Genomic DNA, 17,713 nt, shown 5'->3' with positions numbered 1-17,713 from the left:
ATTACGAATATATCAAGTGGCGCTCCTCTCCCTCTCTTCTCACACTCACATGCCGGCTCTCCTCATTCTGACACCCCGTTTTCTCATCCAGGCTCTCCCACCTCCCCCCCAGCCATCTTCGATGAGCGTGGTCGGGGATGCGGCAAGCAACGTTGTTTAAGTGTCACTTGTTGTGCGAGCGTGTGTGTGTATGCAGTGGGCTGGCAGAGAAATAATAACAATGCTGCCTGTCCCACCAGCTTCATACGTCTGCATAAACTAATTAGACCTCGATGCTCCCATCACCTGCTTTATTGAGAATGGAGGGGAGAACAGTGGCAGGAAGTGTGCGGCTTGAGTAACAGAGACTATGTGTGTGTGCATGTTTGAGAAGTAGTGTGCAATGAAATTAATGTTTGACGCGCATTCAGAGGGAGTCTGAAAGTGCACAAGCTACTTCGACAGTGTTTGAGAGACTTAAAATACCGCATTTTTCCGGACATCTGTGTGTTTGTGTACTGTATTCGAGAGGAAATTTGTTCGATAAATAATCCCTCCTACTCAAAAATAACTCCAGGTGTGTTTCGGCTGGATGTTTCAGCCCCGCTAAAGGTATCTCTGGACTATCTTGTGTACAGTAATGCTCATGGAAATAAATGGAAATTCCAGTGGGAAGGGAGTTTCTCTAATCAGTTTAAAAGTAAAAATCCCCCCAAATCTGTCCTCCAAAATGGAGAGAAAGTGATGTTGGTTCTATGAAGTGTGTGGTGATTTGTCACTTTGTGATGGGGGGATATGAGAAATGCAATAAAAGGCAGTGGAGAGATGTGATTTGAATAGATTTCAGAGGAAGTCGGTCCTTGGGGGAGTTGGATGAGTAAGCAGTGTCCCCGAGGACCGAATTAAAACTTTACTTTTGGTCACGGCACCCACCCCCACCCCCACTCCCACCCCCATCCCTCTTCTCTCCTTCCCCCTAGTGCTCCTTTTGCTTATCGCCTGCTTTTCCAAATGTGTGCGCAAGCATGGGTTGTTGTGTGTGTGTGAGTGGTGGTGCAAGGACTTGTATGTGTCTGACTTCTCTGTTTGTGTATCCAATGAGTTTTTCCAATGTGTGTATGTGTGTCCCGTGCAAATTGAGTGCCCTCCCCTACCTCTCGCCCCGAGGTTATGGGGGGATACACACAGCTCCCTCTGCACGCCTCAGATGAGTATTCACAGCAGCATGCCCCACTCCCTTAACCCAGCACAGGGGAGCTTTGCATACTGAGGCCATGTATGTATCCAAATGTGTGAGCGTGCACAGGCGCTCCAGATGATTCCATGCACTTGCATTATTATTATTCCATTGGTGATTCGGCTTGCTTGGTTGGTGCCAAACTCACTGTGCTGCATGAATACATGCAAGGTCGATTAAAATGATCTAGTGCATGCTTGCAGCCTTTATATATATATATTTTTTTTCATTTGTTTCACTATTTCAATCTCCCTTTCTCACCAGGAGGGTTGATGCTATACGTTCAGGGTGCAGATAGAAGGGTCACAATGTTTTGATGGTCTGTGTTAATCCTGTTGCAATCTGATCAAATCAGGCTAAGAAAAAAGGACAAAGAGAAAATAGAATAGGGGTGGCAAAAGGGGAAAAGGCGAACAGAGGGAATAGACACCACAGGGGTTGGTTGCCGCGAGGAGAGAAACAGTGGAGGGGAAATGGCTTTCTCCATCCACTGCTCGATTCCACCCTCCCTCCGTATTTTCCTCGCTCTCTCCCTGCCACTTGATTCATTATGCTGATATACACAGTATTTGCTTCTTGCACTCCCACCCCTTACTGAATACACACATTGGTGAACGTACATTTTCACACACAAGCACACAGCAAGGTGGTGTTGGCGCCATAAATATAGTGAACGACACAGCCTCAGCAGCAGAGCAAGGTCAGCTGCGGCCCAGGATGACAGTGCCGTGGGCGCTGTACTGAGCTCTTGTTAGAAATGCACACAGATAGCTCATTAGAATGGGCCCCTGAGGCCCGCCAACACACACGTTCACACACAAACATATAGAAACATTGATTCATTTACTATTTAATTGCAAAGTTACACCGCACACTGTTGTGGAGCATGGATTGTACTTTGACGAGATGCAATCTACTCTCTTTAAGGCAGGGGCTTGAAATAGTTTTTAAGGTACAACAAAGTTTTTAAGTTGTTTTAAAACCGTTGTTTGTCCTTTTAATGATGTGCTGGAGAAAGTGTGGAACAAGCAATGAGTGTGGCTACCCTTTTCTCACTTGTTGCTGTGCACAGTTCATCAGCTTATTGAAAGTATGGTTCTTTTCTCCCATTCAGAGGAAAAATAAATGCGGCTGTTTGCAAAAAAGCTACAAAAACGCATGGGCAGTAATAGTTTGGGGTTTAAGGAGCACCAATAAAACTACAGAAGGACACAACTGATATTATAACATACAAAAATTTACTATATTATAATAGCAGCAGGATGATAGACGTGACGTTACTTCTTATCAAAAGCAGGAATTACACAGTTTTATTAAGTTCACAAAACTGTCCACATACAGATTAAGAACAAATGTCTTTAAATTTTTTGATATTTTATTTGCAGATGTATGTCAAATCTGACAGTTTACTTAGTGACTGGAAACAATCTAACTTCTAATATTAATGGACTAATATCTGACTCATGCTGTTGATCAACTAAAGTAAGGATGGAAAAAGCAAGCCATGAAATTAATAAATCAGTTAAAATATAAATAGGACAAACCTCTTATTGTAAGCAACACATAAAACAGACTTCTCGCTCTTTTCCTTTAAGAATGAAGCTGATCAAAGACCTAAAACTTATCAGAGGTCTGCTAGATTCTAAGATAATTTTTTTTACGGTTTAAATGAAAGTTTTATTATATATTTTAAGACGAAACATAGCATGGGAATTATGAGATAAGCACGTCAATAAATTATTTATTCATTTCTGTGATGCCAAGGAGTTGCAGACCTGTACACCTTTCTCAGAGGTATTTTAAGTTACTGAGTAAATGTAGTGAAATTTACTCAGGCTGTCATTTCATAACAGAAATATGCTGCCCTCGTGCAGGCGCACACGTTGCATGTTGAATCTGCTGCTTTGTGATGTTCTTGAGTTTTTTTACATTAAAAGCAACACACCCTGGAAAGATGGGACACTTTTAGAAGCAGGTGTAAACACACAAAGCGGTGCCGTCTGGTGTGTTTTTAAACCTGGTGAGGGTTGTTTGCACCGAAAGATCTCTAAGAAAAACACTCTGATGTAGTGTCGAAAAAGTTCAAGCAAATATTCAAACAGCCTGAATGTCAAATTTACAAGGTAAAAAGTTTGTGTGTTGTTTGCATCTGTATATCAGGTGCTGGAGAGACAGTATAGGTGGGCACTTCCAGGACAGTGCTTGTGTGAGCGTGTTTTTATGTGTGTACACTTGAACATGGTAGAGCTACTTGGCTCATGCTCTGGACACGCCTGAGTGATTCTGTGAGTGTTGCCCTCCTCCCTCCACTATGAGAACCTCAGACACATGCTGGGACACACAACTAGTTTTTCTCTCTTTTATCCTTTTTTCTCTTCACATTCTTTCATTTTTCCCCAGATAGCCCATGTCTTCTTTTATCAGGCAGTTTTTTTCAACTCAGCTACAAAAGGAGTATTGCTGATTATTTTATGTATTACCATCTATCATGTGCTGAGTAACTCCTGTTCTTTTTACTTACATACACCAGTAACGAACACAATCCGTTCACCGTTATGAGACTACATGAAATGGATATATGCATTGGATACAGACTGTCCGCTATGCCAACCTCCACCTCCATGCACCTTTTGCTCGGCCCCCCTCCCTTGCCCACTCTGCCTCCTGCCTGGCCGGGGCCAGTGTCAGTCTGGCAGGCCTTGGGGCCCGTCAGGCGACCAGTGGGCTGTGACGGGCAGCAGCTCTGCGTCCCTCTCCCTGCAGTCTGGCACCCGCTGGGGTCTTGTCCGGGAGCCCAGGCTGCCAAAGTGACCTCAGTCCATCTGAGATGAAAAAAAAGGCCAGAGTTTACATCATTTTTACTTTGCCCAAACTGGACAGTCCAGGTGACTTTTCAGAGAACATTATTTTTTATATATATTTTACACGAGTACACAAAGTATTTAAATTATTTTAAATATATTAAATACTGGTGCCAAAATAGAATTAAGTCTTCCTTTTGAATGAAGTCAGGAGTCTTTAAAAAATTAAAAATTTTAAAGTAAATATTTTTGTATTAAAAAAATTATCTTGTCACTTAGCCATTATCATGTATGGTTTTGATGACAAGCTTAGACATTTGTTTGAGATGACCTGATCAAAGTTTCTTTGAGTATTTTGTCTCATGGATTTTGTAAAGCTCTCACTGCTCAGAATTTCTCTTTAATAACCACAAATAACAAAAATGTTTCTTCTACTCTCTTAATATATTGATAATTGAACAGTCTATGGGATAAAATCTTTTATCAATAACATTAAACAGTTATTCTTGAAAAGCAACCTAAAGACCCTGAAAATCTACAATTACAGCTAAAATATATTTACAGTATAAATAAAAATGATTGAAAACGATTTGCACAATGTAGATAATTAATTTTTTATAAGTGTATTCATACATTCGATGTTACAGACCTCTATAGTCAGAGAAGAGTTCACTAATGCCTTCAAACAAAACTGAATGATTACAGAGTTTTGTTTTAAGCTATCTTGAACATTTTATATTATTACCAAATTAATTTGCTTCATTAGTTACCTGCAAGCTTAAGCGCCTTTATTTCCCTTTAAAGTTAATAAACCTTTTCCATCAATTGTAGGATTTCCATCAGATTACTACTGATCTGATGAATTCTTTAACAGAGAGAAGGGATCTTGATAACCATAACCAAGACTGCATTGTCTTAGTAAACATTTAACATTATGATATTTCCAGATTCAAAATTTTCCATGATAGACGAATAAAAGCTCAACATGATAAAGTACAGCAATTTTTCTTCCTGGTATTTTCTGATATTCATGGTATTGAAGAAGACTCTCTTTTTCAAAGCAGCATCTTGAAGAAACAACCTATTTACAAATTCTAGCTTCTTTTCTAAAAACCTGCAGCACCTTTTGTATTTCCTCTACCCAAGTTGTCTTCTTTCAGTGACAACCTCCAGAGGAAAGGTTTTTGTAGTTAATCGTATTCTACTATGATTTAAGTGTGGTGCATTCACTGGTTAAAAAAATTTGAATTTTAAATCAGATGATCATTTCTCAAGATAGGTTAAGTGAAAAATCAAGTGATTTGTAATTTTTTTTGTCTCTTATTTTGGAAAAACCTTTAACGTATTCTGATTTTACATTTGCTAGATTTCATTGAATCAGTTTTACTTTATCTTGCTCTTTCAACACCTTTTACAATAAAGTACTAATCCTAATAGACCTTCTGGTAATCTTATATTTTTAATATCACTCTTTTTTTGCATCATCCGAAAGAGATGCTTTAAAATGTGAAGTGTAATATTGGAGAGTTCAACATTCTACATTAAGATGCTCTTGCAGGAGATGGCAGTTCTAATTATTAGTGTGCCAGAAAGATCTAGGTGCATCATACAAATAGTTTTCCTGCAACCATCTCTGGTGGCAAAAACATAACGTCGCAGGTTCTCCTGTGACCAAGTGTCGAGATCCGCCTGCTGAGGTGAACCTCCCTCTGAATCCCTGAGAGGGTGATGCAGTGAGGTGACACTTTTTGGGAGGAGAAGTCTTGATGGTGTAGCGTTTGTTTATAAGTCCTAAATGCACCGAAGGATGTGTGCTGCAGCAGCAGTTTAGTGAGTTTATCTGCCTTTACATCTATTTCAAGTACTTTTCCCTGTGTGTTCCTGGTAGAGAACCGGTCTACTTTCTAATCCCACTGTATTCTTGGATCCAGAAGTGTGTTTTATTTGTGTGTATTTACAGAGTAATGTACTGTGCTTTTCTTCCAAGCCCTGCCTCCTCCTCCTCTCCAGGCTCCCCGCCCTACCTCAGCCCCACGGAGATGCGTCAGGGTCAGGGAATATGGGGAGAGGAACACAGGGAGGCCGCACTCCACAACTTGAAAGGAATTCTAATGAACCAGCACAGTCGCGCTGCCTATTCCCACGACAACAGGCCCCAAACAAATAGCTGCATTTGAAGTCCCCTCGTTTCATGACTTTGAAAATGGTGCCTGTATGTGTGTGAGAGAGTGCGTGTGGTTGTTTTTGTTTTGGGGGTACTGAGACTGTTTGTTGTGTGCACAAATGTGTACCTCCTTTTTTTCCTGAGAAATCGGCCTGGGATCTGATTGACTTTAATGTCTGCACTAGACAACATAATTATCGTCTGACCAGAGATAGACATCTTTAATTGTAATTAGCAGACTCATATTGGTATGGTTCCTCCCTCATACAAGAAGTAGAAAAATGAAAAAAAGAAGGAATAATTATGATGTATTTCAAGCCAAATTTGTGTCTATAAGGATAGTCAAAGAATAATCTCTTTTTTTGCACTTAGCAACAGCAAAAGTTCTTAATCTAATGCGATGGTTAACATTTTCTCAACAGCTTTGTTTTCCAAAAAATATTACAAATGAAATCTAATAAAATATACTGCTTCTCAAACAACACAAGCCAAGAAACTTTGAATTTTATAATTAATGCGAAATAAGGAAAGTTTTGAGACAACTGTAAAAAAAAGCTTTAAAAGTTATATTTTTTTTCTCTATCAACTTTACATTAATTAAAACCCATCAGTGCATCAACCTCCACACTTTTGGTTGATGCACTGATAGACTGAATGTCCTTGGGAGTTTCCAGTTTTCATTCATTAAATGAAACATCAGAAAATGGGCAAAGCCATTGAAATTTTAATTTGATTCAGATTTGTATTTTACTGATCAAAGCCATTTCACAAGAAATGTGAAATGTAAATTTTGATTTACAAATCTATAAAAAAGTTGAAGATTAAAATTAATTTTAAGATTTAGACTATACCATGAATTGCTATAGCTCCAATATTGCTCTTATTGTGCACATACCTCAATCCCTGGGGATTGAGGTATGTGCTAGTTAGATAGTTGCATATGTTTTCTTATCATAACCCTCTCACTGTGCCTGCTGCTCACCTTCCTTCTGCCCATTTTTCAAAACCTTCTGCATGTGTGCGTGTTTTTCTTTTTGACAACCTCAGGTTGCATGTACAACGGCTCCTGTGAACCGAGATGTCCTTTATTTCTCAGTCCAGTGCCTCTGCATCAAGTGAGCGTGGTGCAGAGCGGGCGGCTGCTCGGTTTGGTTGGCCGCCTGCCCTGCTTTGGCAGCACCAGCTTGTCTGTCTGCGCTGTTGCTTGTTGTTTCGCCTGCTCTGCTCTGCTCTGCTCTGCGCAGACGGCATGGGTGAGAGTGTCGCTCCACAAAAGCAGCATGACTTGAGCAGTGTAAACAGTAAATAATAAACAAGAGCTCTAATACATTATTGAGAGAATCACTTTAGGCAACTGGGACAGCATGAAACAAACACAAACTCCCCCTATGAGCCCTCCCTCCTGCTCTCACTTTCAAACTCCTGTTTTGGGTTGATGATGCTGCAGTTAGGCTACAGCTCTGAGTTTGTGCTTTGATCTTTTGACATATGTTGTTCTCGCTGCATTTTCAGATCTAAATATTACTGGATTAGCACCAACACAGAGGGTGGTACCAAAAGCAGTTTCTCATGCTAATTAGTCCACTTATACGGATTCAATGATCCATCATTTAAACAATGAAAGGTTGAAATCAGACAATTAACCTTTGATCAGCGCTGATCAGTAATAGACTGTTTAAATATTGAAAATCAAAGTTTTTATTCCAATTTATGTATTGATATAAAACTAAAAAACATTTACAGTTTTTAGTGGCTAGATGTGTTAACCAAACAACATGCACCTTCACATACCGTGTATGTATTGTTTGAATTTGATAAACAGTTTGTGTTTGATAAACATTTCAGATCAAGGACAAGAATGATTTGATGCATAACTACGGGAGGACCTTAAAATTTCTTTCATCCTTTTTGGATTCAAAACTATTGCTTCTATGTGCAGCACTTTTTGAAAGCCTAAAATCGGGAGCTACGACCCCAAAGAAAAACATCAAGTCGTATTGCCCAAGTAAAGCCCGATGTGTGTGTAAAAATAATAAAACTAATATGAGCAAATCTGAAATTAATTTTGTCTAATGTTTAAGAGCAAAGCTGTTGAGCAAATATTTCCATTTCAATAAATGGAAATAACAATTGAACTTTTAACTTGTCAAATCTTATAAACTGCTATGAAATTACCTGAAAGATTACAACATTCTATTCTTTTAACTCACATGCAGCATTAAAAATAATTAAGAGATGGCTTCAAAATGTTCAGTATCTCTAATTTTACTCGTTCTTGGCTCGTGCTTAAGAAAATACATATAAACTAGTGAGAACAGTCCCCCAGTATTACAAATGAAACATAAAATCATTTTAATCATTTATTTGCAGACATTGACTGATGGTCAAAAGTGCACTGTTTTCTTTCTCCCTTAATTTTTCAACAAATAAATAGGAATATTTTAACTTAGGAAGACTCCGGAAATCAATATTTCAAGGAATAACTTTGAATTTTTTCCACATTACTACAGGGCTCAGGTGATTGAGTAAAGTGAATTTCTGAAAAATTTCACACTGACTGCGATGGAATAAAAAAAATGCTCAATCTCTAATGTACAATTTTGCTGTCCCTCCCATCCCTTCTTTTTTTTTTTTTTTTTTTTACCAACAACTCAAAAATACGTTAGCTATATGCTTAAACATGTTTTTTTTTTTCTAACAAGCATGCATTTATTTTTTTCTCATTTTTTACTCGAAGCAAGTTGGCTGATATTACATGAACACGTAACATCACCTGAATGTACCTGCTTTAGAGCTGGTAGTAAATGGAATATCCTCCTCCAGTGGCTTATTGAGCAGAATAATTACATTGCACATATTGAATTCCACTAATGCTCCAAATGTAGGTCTTATTTAATACCACAACTCCCCGAGGGTTCAGAGCATGATTTGGAGTAGACTTCTTTTCTCTCTATATGTAATCCTCGAGATAGATTTGCACATTAAAAAAAACAACAAAAAACACATTCGGCAACATACTAACAGTAAACTTTGCTACATTTGCCTGAGCTGCACCTGAAAACAGACTGATTATTTCTGTAACACCAGTTATTTTTCTGCTTTCATCATTTAACAGAGCTTTATCATTTACACTTTCGAGGAAAACGATTAACGTGTGTGCAAATCTGTAAAAAAAAAAACAAAAACAAAAAAACATTCAAGCTGATGATGTGGATTTATGTAAACACGTGCCACACTTAATGATTAATTGTAATGTAAGTCTTAGGGTTATGGCTCCTACAAATCCTTGAATAAAATTAAAAGAGATTAGGGGTGGGGATGTCTAATTTTCATGAAAGAACAATCGGCATATTTAGCTTTGGGGTTTTTAAACCACATGTATGGACTCACAGAATAATACTCACTACAACCTCAAGATGGCAGCCAAAACCTAGTTAGCTGTCATGTGCACTTACAGGCCCATTTTCAAAATATTACTTCACAGGTCAAATGTTTCTTCTGTGTTAGAGTCATGTTATACCTGCATTTGTTCATATCACTTAAGAAATATAAGTTAGAGTAGGAACAAGACAAATTTAAGGGTTGTTTCTTTGTAAGTGAGATGTATTGTCAGCACATTGCAATAAAAGAGAAGCTAAACATGATGGATGACATGAAGAGAACATGGTTTTGTAGCTGCTGCTATGAAAACAGAAGAAAGAAGATTTTTATGATTTGGGAGAAAATGGATGAAGGCTGCCTGCTTCTTTATCATTTTTTCCACAGATAAAAATGCAGAACTTGTTAGAGGAGAATGGCTTAAAAACGAGAATCACTCAAGGTCTATGTGCATTAAATAAAAAGGCAAAGAATTATGCTAATTCCAATTAAAGTACAAAGTTGTTTCCAATTAAAAAATAAAAAAGAGCATTGAAATTTGGCTTTCAAATAGATTTTAAAGTCTAACTTTAACAAGTGTTGGCAAAGAAAAAACACATCAGCAAACTAATTTCTTTTATTACAGCTTGTTTGAAGAACTGGTTATCTGCATCCGCATCCTTCTTTTACTGCCTGCTCATCCCTCTATTCTGAGTTAAGACAATGGAGGAGAAGGAGGAGACAATAGGAGGTCTGGGTAGACCAGTGAGGGGAGCAGGAACAGCAGAGGGGGAAGTGGCACACACGCACAGACAGAAGGAGGGAAAGGTCATGCAGGTCAGCGATCAGGCTTTCTTAATCTTGTGTGTGAGTCTTTTGGTGGACTTGCGTGGTTGTATGGCACCACACGCATGTATTCACTTCGCAGCGTGGGCAGTCTGGGTCATGCCTGTCCCTTCACAGTCCACTGCGCCATTATTGACGGCTCAAACTGATACCCCAACAATGAGGGTGTGCGTGGTCACATGATGCATGTGCCTGTGAGAACTCATGCTTGTGTGTGAGTTTAAATTTGAGGCTTCAGATTCCTTCCCTTTTTCTTTTTTGGCCTTTCTGGGGTTTTTATTTTCATCCCCTCACACAGTGTCTGCCCACACATAGACTGCTGGTATTTTGCACACATGCACACTCAGACACAATAGGATCGGGAGACGGGGATCCGAGGAATGGGGGGCCCTCCAGGGAGGGGCCTCCTCCTGGTACAAATCAATATATGAGAAACCATGCAAGTATAACAGAATCATTACTCTCAGAGGGCTTATGAGGTTATGATACACAGTGTTTTGTGTGTCTGTGTGAGGTCCTGTGTTTAACTGTGCTTTGACACCTGTTGTCTGGATCCTATGGTTGTAAGTTATTTTAATATTATGTAAGTTAAAGAAAGAGGTTACAAGTGCATCTTAATGAATTAGCAATTATTCCAGGAACTTAACACAGAAAAGTTAAAGTTAGATTTATTACAGCGTAATACTTTCCTCAGTTTCTCTGGAAATATTGATGATTATGACTTACCAAACCCCCAAATTCAGGTTTTATTAAATTAGAAAAAATAAATAAGCCAATGTTTTATTTCATTGTACTATGACTTACACATGGGAAAGACTGCTTACTCTACACCCTCCACAAAGAGGATAAGCCACAAAAGGTCATAGATAAAGAAGCTGGCTTTTCACAGATTAGTTTATCCAAGTATCTTTGTGGAACGTTACATGCTAGGAAAAATTGTGAACAAAATATGCAAAACTAACATGGATAACTGCAGCCTTGAGAAAATGATGGATAACCTATTTAAGAGTTTAGGTGAGAGTCTATGAACTTTGGATTTTCCTTTACTTTAAGCCCCAACGTGCAGGGGCAGAAACAGAGAGCACTCCACCTCTACCTCTGTGTGTAATAAATGTATATAACATACCAGTTTCTCTACAATAAATAGTGTCTGTTCAGAGAAGGTCACTTATAATTATTTATAATGGACCTGCTTTGCATAATTCTCTTTTTGTTCTACAATTTCTAGAAACAGTCCATGGACAAACAAAAAACAAACAAAAACAAAACATTCAGGCTTTTTCTGGCAATAAGTTAATGTTTTTGGTGGCTGGAAAACCAGCTGATTCAAAAACTTCTGTCACGATGAATGGGCACAGCTCCTTACCTCACTACCCTAAGTAGAGCTCTGCCCGCAGATGAGGATGTTTGGTCAGCCAGTTGTACCACTGTGTTTTGTTGCTGATTTATCATTAGACACTTACTACTGCATCTTTTATGGTTGTGCAGAAGACTCTATCTTCTGCTTCTGGGTCTGACTCAAGGTCAAAGATGTATGGTTGTCCATTTGCACATCAGTTTGCAACCATTTTCACGTGTATAAACATTGAGTTTTGGGTGTGACCTGGTTTTAGATAGATAGATCATAGATAGGTAAATAAAGAGACACTTTATTTATCCCGAGGGAAATTACATATATCCAAGTAGCACATGAAACATCAGCACAAAAAATAAATAAATAAAAACCCTATGTGCACATATCAATTCTGAGATGTTTTTATAGGTTTAATAGTTATATTTGCATAAAACAGCTCATTCTAAAAGGAGCTCAAAATAGACAGAACTAAGCAGGTGAAATCTCATTATCTGAGAGTGATTTTGTAATAAGCATGTTTTGCATAGACTACACCTGTCCTGACTTGTTTAAAAGGAAGCATGATAGGTCCCCTTTAATTTTCATTCGGGACCATAATCGGTAATATGTCATGAGTCACTAGGTTCAAATGGGTATTTAGGCATTTTGCTCCCTTCAATTTTTGATTTTACAGTTTTCCTAATTTTATGGTACTGAATCTTTTCAGATACAAAAAGGACTGACTGTGAGTCACTTTTTAACCACCTCATAGACATTTCCTTTTTTATTACTCAGATAAGTCAGATTGCCCCTTCAAGTCACCAACCATTCTTTTCAAATGAAGCAGAAAAGTCATGTACTTCATTTAACCCTAGACGCTCATCTAAGCGTACTAAGTTTTTAACTAATTAATTGGATTTCAATACATATGTGGTAATTATTTAAAGGCCATGCTAATCATTGTTTTGGATTTCTGATTGCATTAAACCCACATAAGAATGACATTTGTGCTAGACATGTATTCTTTTTATATTACAAGTCATATCGTCATTGGAACATTCACCAACTTTACCGTACATTCTCCTTAAATCGTGCAGCCTCAGTTGATGCTGGAAAATCACTACGTTTGACTCGGTCTGCTACGCAGTGATAACTCAGTGTGCCTGTGTGTCATTTTAGGTATCAACCAGACAGAGAAGGTCCAATTGTGGAGGCCTCAGCTTTGCTGTCAAGTAAGAATCAGATGTGTGCTGTCCTGTGCTATTTCCCTTTTGCCTGTTCCTCATGCCATTCTGTAAAAAAAACAAAACAAATCAGAAAATATTGTGGAACTGTGATCCATTTCCCATCCTTTGTGTTAAGCAGCTTTGTGGTAGATTTGGCTTGTCTGTGAATACTGAATCTTCAGCAGTGATAAGTCTAGACAAAATGCCTGATTTGATGAATATTTAAAAGGCTTTACTACTGTAATAATTTCAAATAATACCACAGTGTATTAGGATTAAAGTTAAAGTCTTTGGTTTGTGTTAAGTTGTTTTTGTAGTTAGTTTATGTTTTTTTGTGTGTAGTTTCTATTTTAAATGATCAACTTGTCAACCTGAGATATAAATGAGCTCGTATGGCTTAATCTGGCATATTTAATATCAGTAATGTGCAGTACTCAAAGTTCACTGCAATGAACACTGAGCCACTGCTGGCTCAACCTGTGTCTAACAAGACTTTGTATTTTTCTCACTAATCATAATTACTGCCACAGTCTTCCCCTCCAGCCCACCTCTTTCTACGCCCTCACACATCAATGCCAACCTCCTTTCATCTGCCGACGTGCCGCCCCATATCCACGATGTATTTACAAGGTCTGAAATGAACAGAGCAATTATTATCAGTCATGCTAATTCCACAGATAATGATCAAAAGCCGAGTCCTGTTCTCCTTTCTTCTTCCCCTCTGCTACTCCGCTCGCTCTGGGGAGCTAACATCGGTGACAAACCTCTCCTCTTATTATTTCATGGCCTGTTTAAAGATTTAGTGAGGCCCACAAACCACTACTTTTAATGACCAATTAACAGGAGCAAAGCTCTCTCCGGAGCAGTGCGGCCTCGTTCAGGATTTGCTAGAGTAAACAGTGGCGCGGCACTGGTAGTGCTACTGGTAGATGGGGCTGTGTGTCTCGTTACCAGCTCCCAGCTCAAACTTGCACATGTAGAAACAACCATGCATGTACACACTCTGCCAACACACACACACACACAGGCCCTCTGCTCCACTGCTTATTAAAACCTGGAGGAGCAGAAATGCTTACCAAAACCTTGAGAGAGAGTCAGCAAGAGTTGGAGTGAGGAGTCCCACTCCCAGTGGGTGTGTGTTTTTTGGGAGCTTTTTTTTTTTTTTTTACGGGGTGCTAAAGGGATATAGTCTAAAATGATACAGCTCCCGCAACTTCAGACTGGCTAAATCTAAACCAAGAGCCAACGAAAGTGTGTTGAAGAGAGAGTAAATGAATAGAGCCTGGGTCATTAGCATTGCTCAATAATGTAGCTGGGGGGTAGGACAGCAGCACTCAAGGCCACAGGTTTTCTAAGCAGCTAATTTGGACCTGACTTGTTTATGGCTGCAGCAAGCAGGCCTCTCCAGATGACTGTCAGGCTGAGGGTTGCTCCCCACACTAAACAAAAACAAATGAATACACACTAGTTGATATCTCCAACATGCATGACTGATCAAGCATGTACCAAAAAAAAAAATCCATAGATTCACTGTAACTTCCCAGTATTTGAGGTTGATTTTTAAAAATAGCCAAGACGGGAGTGTTGATTTTGGCAAGAAAGTTTTTTTTTAAATGTCTTTTGATGTACGAACTCAAAAAGTAAAAAATGTTTTAGAAAACATTTGAGATAAAAATGTTTTACAAATAGGATTTATTTACTTATTTCTACTTTAATTACTACTTTGCTTATTTTTTTGTTTTTACCATGTTTAACATATTTCCTTCAATCCAAGCTAATAAAGTTAATAAATCTTTATTTACTTTTCACTTTTCAGGCAACAGAAAGTGGTTTACATCAGGCAAATTAAAGGGGCAAAAAACAGATTAAAAAGATAGAAAATTTAAAAAGTAAGGCTTTCAAAGACTGATTGATGCATAATTGGAAATTAGATGTGCTTATTAAAGAGGTAAAATCCTGATAATACTAATAAAACTAACACCACATAAAGGAGGGAACATGGTAACTAACTAACTGATGAGGTACAGATTTATAGATTAAAAATCCGAAATCATCTATGATCATCATCAAAGATAAATCATCAAAATACCAGTAGAAACATGCAAAGGATACTCAACGAGTATATGGCTGACTCTTTTTTAGTGCTTTTTAAGTTCAAAGCTTCTGCTGGTATAATTAATTTTTTATCATATTTCTAATGTGAGCACAAACACTTAAACTAATTGCAAACATAATGTCAGGTCTTTTAATTAGATCTGAAGGATTCATTTCCCCATGTGCAGTTTTATTGTAAGACCAGTGAGCTATTTTCATTTTCAGATTTCATCCTCTACTCTTTGCCTTGTTGACTGACCTGATAATGCTCCACACCTCTTTACCGTCACCCCATCACAAATCAGTGTTGCTCTGTGTGCATATGTAGACTTGTGTTTGCATTTTCTTCACAGTTTCTCCATCAGCACATTGCACCGCACACAACAAACACCCAACCTGGCTTGGCTGTGTTTATTTAGATCAGACAACCTGGTTAATAAGACAGTGTCTTGATTGTATTTGTTTTTCATTTGTCTCTCATCATTTGCATTAAGGACGCTCTGCTGTAATTAAGCCAATAAGTGAAACTGAAACATCAGAACGAAGGGGCGAGCTTCAATAAGCAGCATTACGAGATGAGAACAAGAAGAGGAGAAAGAAGAGAGCTTGGCAGAACAATGGAGAGAAATGGAAATCTCCCCCCTCTTCTTTTTCATTCCCCCATTCATGTTCATCCTATTGTGGCAGGAAGACAAAACTAGAATAGACAAAAAGAAAAGATGAAAACAATAGTCTAGGGTGGGATGGATTCCAGGGTTTTTACCGTAATACATGGAAAACATGATGTCATAATGAAGCAGTCATAATGAAGCAGCCATAATGGTTTAGACCTCTTAACTGAAAGATGACACAGAAAGATAAGACGAAGATGATGGCAAGACATATTTATTAATGGATGAATAGATGAATGAATGGATGGATGGATGGATGGATGGATGGATGGATGGGTGGGGGGACAATATTTTGCCTTCAAGGGTCAGTCTGCCGCTTCTTTTACATGTTTATCCAGTTCATCTGAACCGAAACAAATGAGTGGCTCATTAATGGTTTGTCACCACTGAGTGATTCTGTATGGGCCGGTGCGGTTGGGTATGCCATTTGTAGTCCAAAGTATTTAGGAGAGTGTTACTACCAAAAATCAGACTTTCGCTGGCCAGGAAAATTAAACCCAGATGCCTCACCTGGTGTCACAGTAATCTGACGACAGATGTGACGCACTCGTATGCTCATCACAAGCAGTGATGTTTTTCTCCCCCCAATAGATGGACTGCGTTGTATGATTCCAGCAGCTCCGTCCTAACTGTATCATTATCCTGTGTACCTATAACTAAAGGCGGTCCAGGAATGGTGTGGTACATGTCAGTTGTATGGATCACTTGTACAAAGGAAACAGACAAAATACAGCACTGATCCACACCGTGCCTCTCAATGGAAATGTGTCGGGTTCCAGGGGTTTTGTTTCTTTCTTTTTTTTATTTTCTTGTGTTGGCCTCACTGGTGGCCACCAGGGAGCGCCGGAGGCTGTGCACTGGGTAGGCGTGCCCATGGTTCTACGCACCGGACTGGCATCACCTCATCATCTCCTGGAGGTTAAAGAAGCTGCCTGCCAGCACTCCGACGCCGGAGTGTTTTACCTGCATGGTTTTTTTGTGTTGGATACCCGAGTCCCGTGTTTCAGTTCTTCCAGCTGATCTCCTAACCCCCAGTGTTCAGCGGGTGGCATCGGACCTTCTCCACCCCCCGTCGAGACGGTGCTTACCTGTCCGCCCTCCTACGCAGCCTCCTCGTTTAGGACCACATTCTGCCTGGAACCACAGACTCTTCCCCGAATCTGATTCCTTCATCTTCCTAAGTAAGAGCCGATCTTTCCTTCACAACTGCAAAAATTCCCACCGCACATGAACTCACCATCTCCTCTTGTCCCGCAGTGACCGCTGTTTTCCAGATTCCATCCCCGAGAACCCCCATCATCACTCTGTTACTTGTTGATTTCGCAATAAATATCTTTAACTGATTTCGTTCTATTTTGGTGTTCTGCATGTGGGCTAGACACGTTAACCCAAACATGACAGAACACTCCGGCCAACAGGCAAGCCCCGCAGACGCCATTAGAAGAACACTATCGGAACAACATTCACTACTCCAGTCTCATGAGTCAGCACTACGGGAATTAAGCGCTTGTCAAGCTGAGACTAACCAGCGCTTAACTGAGCTAATGAACTTCTTACAGAGACCTGTTCCGCAGGCTACACAGCCTGACCCCGCGCCAGTTCCAGACCCCGTTCCGCCGGTGCGCCCTGCTTATTCCGAGATCCGACCCCCGACGCCCGAAAGGTTCTCTGGGGACATATACAGGTGCAAAGGATTCATTTTACAGTGTTCACTAATTTTCAATCATTCTCCCCAGAGTTTTCCCCACGACGGCGCAAAGATCGCCTATGTCCTGTCGCTGCTGTCAGGGCGAGCGCTAGATTGGGCTGAGGCTAGATTTCCCTCTCCCACCGATTTTGGGTGTACATTTGACGCCTTTTTGAAAGAATTTAAACAAGTATTCAGTCAAGACCAAGATAAGACGTTCAGTTCTAGGGAACTGTGGAAGATCAAACAGGGCCAGCGAACGGTGGCTGACTTTGCCGTCGATTTCAGGGTGAGAGCAGCAGCTTCTAATTGGAACAC

The 17,713-nt window shown here is 39.5% G+C and overlaps 1 long non-coding RNA gene across 1 annotated transcript in view; it reads left to right on the top strand.

Annotated features, from left to right (window-relative positions):
• The window catches only part of LOC122831696, a 39,846-nt gene extending 26,897 nt beyond the window's left edge, over positions 1 to 12,949 (top strand). The window contains exon 4 of the long non-coding RNA XR_006370739.1: positions 12,897 to 12,949. This is a non-coding gene — a long non-coding RNA (uncharacterized LOC122831696). The remainder of the gene's footprint in view (positions 1 to 12,896) is intronic.
• The last annotated feature ends 4,764 nt before the right edge of the window (positions 12,950 to 17,713 follow it).

The sequence above is a fragment of the Gambusia affinis genome, linkage group LG05 (assembly GCF_019740435.1).
Source record: "Gambusia affinis linkage group LG05, SWU_Gaff_1.0, whole genome shotgun sequence".
In the NCBI taxonomy this organism is placed as follows: Eukaryota; Metazoa; Chordata; class Actinopteri; order Cyprinodontiformes; family Poeciliidae; genus Gambusia; species Gambusia affinis.
Note: the sequence above shows the minus strand (reverse complement) of the source record. Positions and strands in the feature narration are given on the sequence as shown.